This window comes from Dioscorea cayenensis, chromosome 5, assembly GCF_009730915.1.
Source record: "Dioscorea cayenensis subsp. rotundata cultivar TDr96_F1 chromosome 5, TDr96_F1_v2_PseudoChromosome.rev07_lg8_w22 25.fasta, whole genome shotgun sequence".
Lineage (NCBI taxonomy): Eukaryota > Viridiplantae > Streptophyta > Magnoliopsida > Dioscoreales > Dioscoreaceae > Dioscorea > Dioscorea cayenensis.
In genome coordinates this window covers 15,625,252-15,633,682 of record NC_052475.1, presented here as the reverse complement: position 1 = coordinate 15,633,682, position 8,431 = coordinate 15,625,252, and positions in this window count along the sequence as shown.

The following is an 8,431-nucleotide window of genomic DNA, read 5'->3' as shown; positions in this document are numbered from 1 at the left end:
ACTTGCATACTTATATATTCATATATTCATATTTTCACACACCAAACACCAGTAGGAAAGTGTCCATCAAAACCTAATTTTCACAAGGTAGTACTGGTGCTTGAGAACCTTAATGCATAGTATCCAACCTCTTTGTAATAACCTCAACCTATGTTGCTAAGGTAGTAATGGCATCCACTTCATAAATCCCGGATGCCTTCACTAGCTTGTTTCATTCAGAACTCCATTGATAACCATTGTTTGTCATTTCCTCAATCAAACTGTATGCTGCACTTGGTTGTTTACTACACAAGGATCCCCCAAAAGCTGCATCGAGCATCTGCTTAGTAGCACAGTTCAGCCCATTGTAGAAGATTTGGATTTGCATCCATTCCACTATTCCATGTTGTGGGCATGTCCTTAACATCTCCTTGTATCTCTCCCAAGTGTCATACATGGATTCAGATTCCAACTGTAGGAAGGAGGAGATATCACTAAACAAATTGGTAATTTTTGCTGGAGAGAAGTATCTTGTAAGAAAAGTCTCGGCCATCTGCTTCCATGTTGTGATAATCCCTTGCAGCAAGGAATTTAGCCATTGCTTGGCCCTTCCTCGCACAAAGAACGAAAAGAGTCTAAGACATGATGTTGTTCACCTTAAAAGTGTCACAAATTTCCAAGAAGTTCTTCAAGTATTCATATGAGTCCTCATCTTAAAACCCATCAAACTGGCACATCTGCTGAACCATCTGTATAAAATTGGGCTTCAACTCAAAATTGTTTCCCATAACAGGAGGATGAACTATGCTAGACCCCACTCCTTCTAAGTTTGGTCGGGCAAAATTTGAAATGCTTTGTTGCTGATTCCTAGCCATTTCTTCCTCTTGCTTCACCTCAATACTAACTTCTACAGACATGGCTTCATGTAGATTGACTTGCCTCAATCTTCTTTGAAAACTTCTTTCGATTTCTAAATTGAGGCTTGCCAATGGAGATGAAGTTCTTCCCTAGGTCATATAATTGTTCCTTCACAAAATAAGAAAGAACACAATGAGCTCAAGATTTAGAATTAAAATACAAAAAGAAAGATGAACGAATGATCAAAAAGAGAAAAAAAAATATTCACAAAAATGAAAAATATAAACAAACTAGATCACTAGAATCGTAATTTTCCTAAAATTTGTCAGTCCTTGGAAACAGTGCCAAAAATTTGATGCACTCTCCACAAGTGTATGGATCATAACAAGTAATAAAGTGGTACCTCGTGAGGAGTAGGGTTGTCAAACCACAGGGAATGGACTTCTAGTACTAATCGCTCCTCTTATATCTAGTAGAACAAGAATTGGTTGGTAGAACAATCACTAAACAAGAATGAAAAGATAAGGGTGAACTGATCAGGCAAACTAGGATCAAGTTTTCAAAAATAAGAGAGCAATGCCCCGGGACGATTCCTATGTTCTATAGTGTGTTGACTTGCTTTTAATGTCTACCAAATAAGAGAGCAATGTTGTATCTACGGCTATCAAATATGACAAGTTCTGCAGGTGTAGCTAAGGGCTTCATACACGCCATGTTTTGCAACTACACTAGCTAATCACAACTATGGTAATCCATACACGCCAAGTTTTACACAAGCACCTATGCAAATCAAGCACACCAAGTTATGCAAACATATGAATAAACACAAGAATGCATTTGAACTCTATAGACATTAAAATCAAGGAGTCAAAGTACAAAAAGCGACATAGTTCAACACCAGATCAGTGTGTAACGAGTAGCCCCTCATGATTTCATACAACTGAGAAGAAGAGTTGAATGTACAAAGGTAAGAAAACGTGTTCCTCCCTTGTATAAATTTCTCTTAGTTGTGCTTCAAAAGCTTCATAGATGAGCTAACTCCATTTCTCTTGTACCTCGAACTCGACCTTGATCCCCTTAGAAGATGTGTAAAGCTTGATCATCGTTCTCTTGAGAGTTTCCCACTTTGTAGAAGAAACCCTCCGAACAGAAGATGAGGAGAAACCCTAAATCTGGGAGTTAAAAAGAAACTTTTGGGCTTAACACTGTTTGAGCACGGTCGTGTTCACACCGTGCTCTTTTGGGGGACTTTTGAGTGAATCGGCTGTGTCTGCCAGAAATAATCATGGGGTGAGCATGACCGTGCTCAGCCCGTGCTTTGCTTAAATAGGACCGTGTAAGGATTATGCTAGTTGTGCTTCCCCTGTGAGCAAAGGGTGCTTCAATTTAGAGAAAATCATCGAGAGGAAGCATGACCGTGCTCCAACCATGCTTAGCTTGGAAGCACCCCACTACTTGGTCAGCTACTTAGGCATCTTCAAACAATGATAATCACAGGGACAAAGCACGCCTGTGCTCTGCTCGTACTTATCTTGGACACTTAGAAAAATCTACATTCTTTGCTTGTTTTGTCTTTAATTTCACTCCTAATTGCATTAAAGCCTAAATTCTTACTTAATGTGTTCTCCACAAGTTCACGGGTCGCACATAAGTAATACAGTGGTGCCCCATGAGGGGTAGGATTGTCGAACCATAGGGACTGGACTCAAAGTACTAATTGATCTTCTAATGTCTAACCGATCAGCGATGGTTGGTAAAAGGGTTACAACTAGATCCTAAAGGGGGGGAAGATGACAAGTAAGGGCTGGAATGGAACTAGATGAGATCCACAGAGATAGAGCATTGCCCCAGACTAATCCCCTGCAGAAATATGCAATGGACTTGCTCCTAATACCTAACAGGTACATCCTAAGGTTCTTGTGTGTGCTCAAGAGCAATGTTGCATCTATGGTTCTCAAATACACCATGTTTTGCTAAGGTAACTGTGAGTTTCATACACATCGAGTTTTGCAATCACGCAAGGTAGCTACAACTATGGCAATATACACACCAAGTTTTACCTAAGCAACTATGCAAATCAAAACACATCAAGTTATGCAAACACATGATTAAACACAAGAAACCAATAGAACTCTATAGACATATTAAAAGCAAGTAAATCAATAAAGCACATAAACATCCAAATTCATAGATTCGGGGCACAACAGAGTGGTTAGCCCCTCATAGTTTTACAAATCCATAAAAAACTAAAGAAAACAAAAGGTAATGAAGCCATGAAAGACTCCTCTCTTTGCTTCTCAACCATTCCGACGATGCTTCAATGAAGTTCTGCTGGCTTAGCTCTGCTCCACTTGCTATCTTGCACCGTAGCTTCACTCTGGCCCCAGAAACGTGAAGGGGAAAAGCTTGGCAACTGCCCCAAGAAGACGGAAGAAAAGATGAAGAAAAGATGCCCTAGATCTGATTTAAAAAGTAGCTTTCGGACACTACACGCCCTGCACACAATCGTGCCACTCCCCCTGATTATCACTGGAATGTCTAAACAATTGAACCATGAATTGGGAGAAAAAAACCAAGATATGAATTGCATATGCAACCTCAATAATATGAAATATGCATATCACACCTAAAGTCCAAATCGAAGACTACATCCCTATACAGAGAAAGAAAACCATTTCCACAAGTATCGATGGCAAAAGCTGATAATAAGCAACCACGATTTCATAAATCATTCAATCTCAAAATATAAGTATGATCTTTGATATCTTCACTAATATGTCAAGCATTTCATAAAACAACAATAACATGGAAAACCTTTCCAAATTAGTCAAAACCTTGGTTCAACATGATAAAATAATCAATCATTGTCGTTCATACGAATAGAATACTTAAATAATATATATTCTATTAGAATTATGTAATAATAAATCCCATTCACACTCATGTGAGAAAACTCTAAGTAAGCTACTTCTCCACGGAATCACTGCTTCACGACAAGCTCTCACTAGCTAGCCAACGAAGCACACACACATATACACAAGAATTAAACAAAGAAGACAAGAATGAAACCCTAGGTAAAGAATGTCATGCAACCCAAAATCAATCATAGGGTTGACTCAAAACCGGGTTTTCAAGGTTCCCAATAAATTCATAAGGGTTTAAGCTTCACTCTAAACTAAAGAATCGAAAGACACACCAGAGTTGTCAAGCTACAATGTCCATGAACCCTAGCAAGCAATGGTTAATGGATACAATTGATAAAAGGAACTATAACAATTCAAATCAAATTCTCAAGTTCTCAAAATAATAACGAACAAGAAGAACAAGGATCAAGCATCAATCTAACTCCTAGATCATCCATCCAACCACTAAACACCAAACAAGAAAGAATGGAGAAGGCTTACCTAGAAACTCAAGGAGAGGGATGGATCCAAAACTATAATCTTGAAGGAACAAGGGCTAGCAAGGCCTTCCTTCTTGCTCTAAGGACCCCCAAGGAAAGAGGAAAAGAAGTGGAGGAAGAGAGGCCCAAAGAAAGAGAGAGAACACACAAACAAAAGAAAGCCAAAGAGGCCTTAAAAACCCAACTGGGCGCACCTCGCGGGCGTCATGCTAGCACACACCGCAGGTAGGGTTGTGCTTGTGGGCCACGCTACCCGCAGGGGCGCACTGGGCATACCCTGCGGACTTCCTGTAGGCGTAGGCAACCAAGTGGTTGCCCAACAGGCATATGCATGTGACTTGGCCTTCACCTTTGGTCCAAGCCAAGAAGGCGAGCACGCATGCGTACACACAACTGCGTGAGCCCAAAAATGGCTCGAACACGCTCAAACAGACTCAGTCTCAACTGCAGAGTTAAGAACAACAGGCTCAAACAAAAGTTTGAGTCGATGCACTTGAAAAAACCGAAACACCACAATGTCGATCATAGATCAAAGCATGGAAAAAATCAAAGAAAAAGAAAGAATAAACTCTTGGTCATCTAGGCATGATGTTCTTGTAGATTGATGAATCTCTACCATGATCTTTATCCTTTTTCTCATTTTTGATAGCTTTAGATGATCTCTAGAGATCATATCCTTATTATCGTAGCCAAAAGATCCTTGAAAATCCTCTTTCTTGACCTTATATAGAGGAGGGTTAAATTATGGTTATGATGGGGGCAAAGATTTACGGTTAAGTTAGCTAGCATGGGCGGGTTGTACTTTTTCTAGGGTTTGAGTTTTTTGAATGTCTACACCACAATTCATAGGTCTGGTAGCTACCACAGGTCACCTGCATTTTGCATAAAGGCCGAACTCTACTTTATCTATATGTAAAATGATGAAGAGCAGTAACTTGAACTAAAAAAGCGGAATTTAATTAAAAATATGTGGAAAGATGCATGATTGACTATGAAATGAAACCTAAATACATTAAAATATACTATAAATTTAACACTAAAAAGTAAGAAGACTAACAAATGTAGAATTAGCTGCTCTACCTCTTGGGAGAAGGAAAGATGCTATACCACTTTATGCTACAATCAATATAATATCTGTTTTTGATCCTAATGTTGTTGATAAAGTTTTCCACATAAAAGTTTTTCTTATACCTCCATATCCTCCATATCCTCCATATCCATAAAGAAAGAATACACTACCTGATCACCTTTAATAGCACTCGTAATTTTTATATAAACATCATTTTGCTTAGTTATCAAATTTGATGCAAACATATTGTGGCTCTTAGCCAAAGTAATTCTATCATAACGTAGCTCATCCTACATTATCCTATTTTAGTGAACGGAAACATTGATAATTTCAAGGGAAATTATTGTTGGAAAATTATAAAGACTTTTTCCACTACTCTGTAAGAGCTTTTCAATCTCCATAAGAGTATAATTTTTTACTCTTCATCATTCAACTGCAACTCTACCAAATGAAAAGAAAATAAATAGATGATTACAATTAAAACTATGATATATTAATCTTTATTATTATATAATAAAATTATTAAACAATATAACACTTTCATGATGTAAATGCTACATTGCCTATAAAGTATTTCAGTTGATAGATTACGACAACTTTCTTCCCAAGCAAATTTAGGGCTTGACAAAGAATATGATAATAATAAAGTTTTAAATAGATTTCTTAGATAGTATGCAGATTGGCAACGACTTGCTTCACCTATCCCATCAACATATTCATTACCATCATCATCATCTAGCAAATCAAATACATAGCAAGCATATATAAATGAATTATATTGAATACCACCTATAGTCATCATTTCTTTATAACTTCTTGGTCCTCAAACTATGTTAAGTAGAATTATCAAATAATAACTTTCACCACTTCCCAGAGTGACAAAAAAATCCATGCTTCCTTGGTTGTCGCTTTCTTAGTGATTACTTCCATACAAATTTAGTAGGAAACTTTGTGTTAGTTAGCCCTCTTGCTTTAATATATTTTTAATTAGCTTCCATCTATATTGAAAACATTGACTTGTTCATAGGAGGACGACTCATGACAACATCAAATAATTTGGTATCTGAAAATATATATGATATTCTGCTCATTAGGAAGATGAAAACTTAATCACTCAATTGATGGGTTTCTATAATGAATATCAAAACTTGAAAGCCTCCAAGATGCCTCACATGATGAGACATATCTACAATCATAATACATATTTATCTCATCCATATGATTTTGCATATCATCGTCATCATCTTCATCAATATTTTGATTAAAAGTCACAGTGACTCGATCATTTCCTTTGTTAACATATTTGAAATGATATTTAATTGACTTGTGATAAGTACTTGTGTAATAGTAATACGAAGTATTCTTTTCTTACATAGAGCATTGCTTTTTCTTAGGTTTTATCGCTTATGCATGTGTATTTGTGTTCTTTTGCGCATGTAGGGTTGTGGAGACAATTATGAAAGAAAGAAACCAGAAGTAGATTGCGGATGCAATTTGTTGATGAAATCTTTGAGTGAACAAATGTGAAGACATAAGTTGTTTTCAAAGACATGTGAGTGTGTGCCAACCTCTGTTGTGCTCGAGTGAACATGCAAATTATGTGTTCTGACTTATGCAACACTAGCAAGATCTTCATCAAATGTGATTTTATTGAAGACGCAATGCTATCTACCGCATGGATGTGTGCCCATTCATGTGGTCTCGATTAAAAGTATGGATTCGGGAGCATTTTGGCGAAGTACTGTAGTAAAGTAATATAACAAATCACTGTAGCAGTTACTGTTCACAGCGCGGTAAAAATTCAATTCCTAGCGATTCGCCTGTGTGGATGCCCGATTCCAGCCCTATTTAAGTCGCGATTTGAGACGTTTTGAAGAATCCTTTTCTGATTTTTCCCTAACTTTGGAGGTGTTTGCTGCTAAGGTTTGGAGAGGCTTTGGCTAGGTTTTTGGAGTGGTTCTACGGCCTTAACATCACGTTCCTTCGGAAGATAGTTGTAAGGGGAGCTTTCGTCGGCATCGGTTCAGCAAGGTGTGCCCTAGGCTTGACAAAGGAGCCTTTGGATAAGACGAGGCTACTCCACATGACCATCGATACGGACTACAAGGGGGTTTTACTTATGAATTGCATACTTTTACATTCGATTTCATTATTGATTGTATATTGCTCCATGGAGAGCTAAACCCCTAGTGAGTGCTTAGACTTGTAAACCCTAGGATGATATTGTTTCATTGACCTTTTTATTATGTTTCTTTAATTGATGTTTTTAATTGAGTTCCAATCTTGAATGCTTGTTGAGTTGATTTTCCCTTAAAGTGTCACTAGGGTTGAGAATCCATCTTGGTAATCTTTGTGGATGAGTGACACACCATGAGGGTTAGACATAGCAAGGTTGGAGAGGGTCAAGAGGGTGAGTCGAGAGGTAGCGGAATGTCCCCTTTTTCTTCCGATGTGATTTACCCTACCTCCGTGTTCCAAGAGTTATTTGCGGTTACAATAGAGTGAGAAGTGCTAAGAGAGGAACTCTACTGGGGCTTAGTTGCGCAAGCAACAGAGTGAAGCGTTGAAGTAATCTTTAGCGCTGGGGCTTAATTGTGACTAGGGATCTTTCGCTTGGACCAAAGGGTTTAGATCTATATTAGGGAATAGGGTTTATCACTTGGAGTCCCTAGAGCTTATTCCACACAGTGTGAGGCGTCGAGAGTACTCCTTTCCGCCTGGGCATAGTGTAGGGTTAATCACGGTTGACCTTAGGTTTGGGACCGTGTGTTATTGGATTTTCATGACTCATTAAACATCAGTTAAAAGACATAATGATTGGTCTTGCACTTGAAACAATAGTCCTAGGGAGAGCAATGTCTAGGTGCCCCACTTTTTATCAATTACCTCTCCTATTATTCTCTTGCGTCTCTTTCAGATTTTCTTTTATTTCTGTTTGCATTGATATTGTTCACACCATTCTTGAATCATTTTCATCATAGTTAAATAGCAATCCTTGTGTTTCTGATCACTATTCATTATGGATATGACTACCCACTCATCATGGTACTTTATTACTTCAACAACCCGTGCACTTGCGGTACGCACCCGCAAGGTGTGTGTCAACTTGAATTGGTTGCACC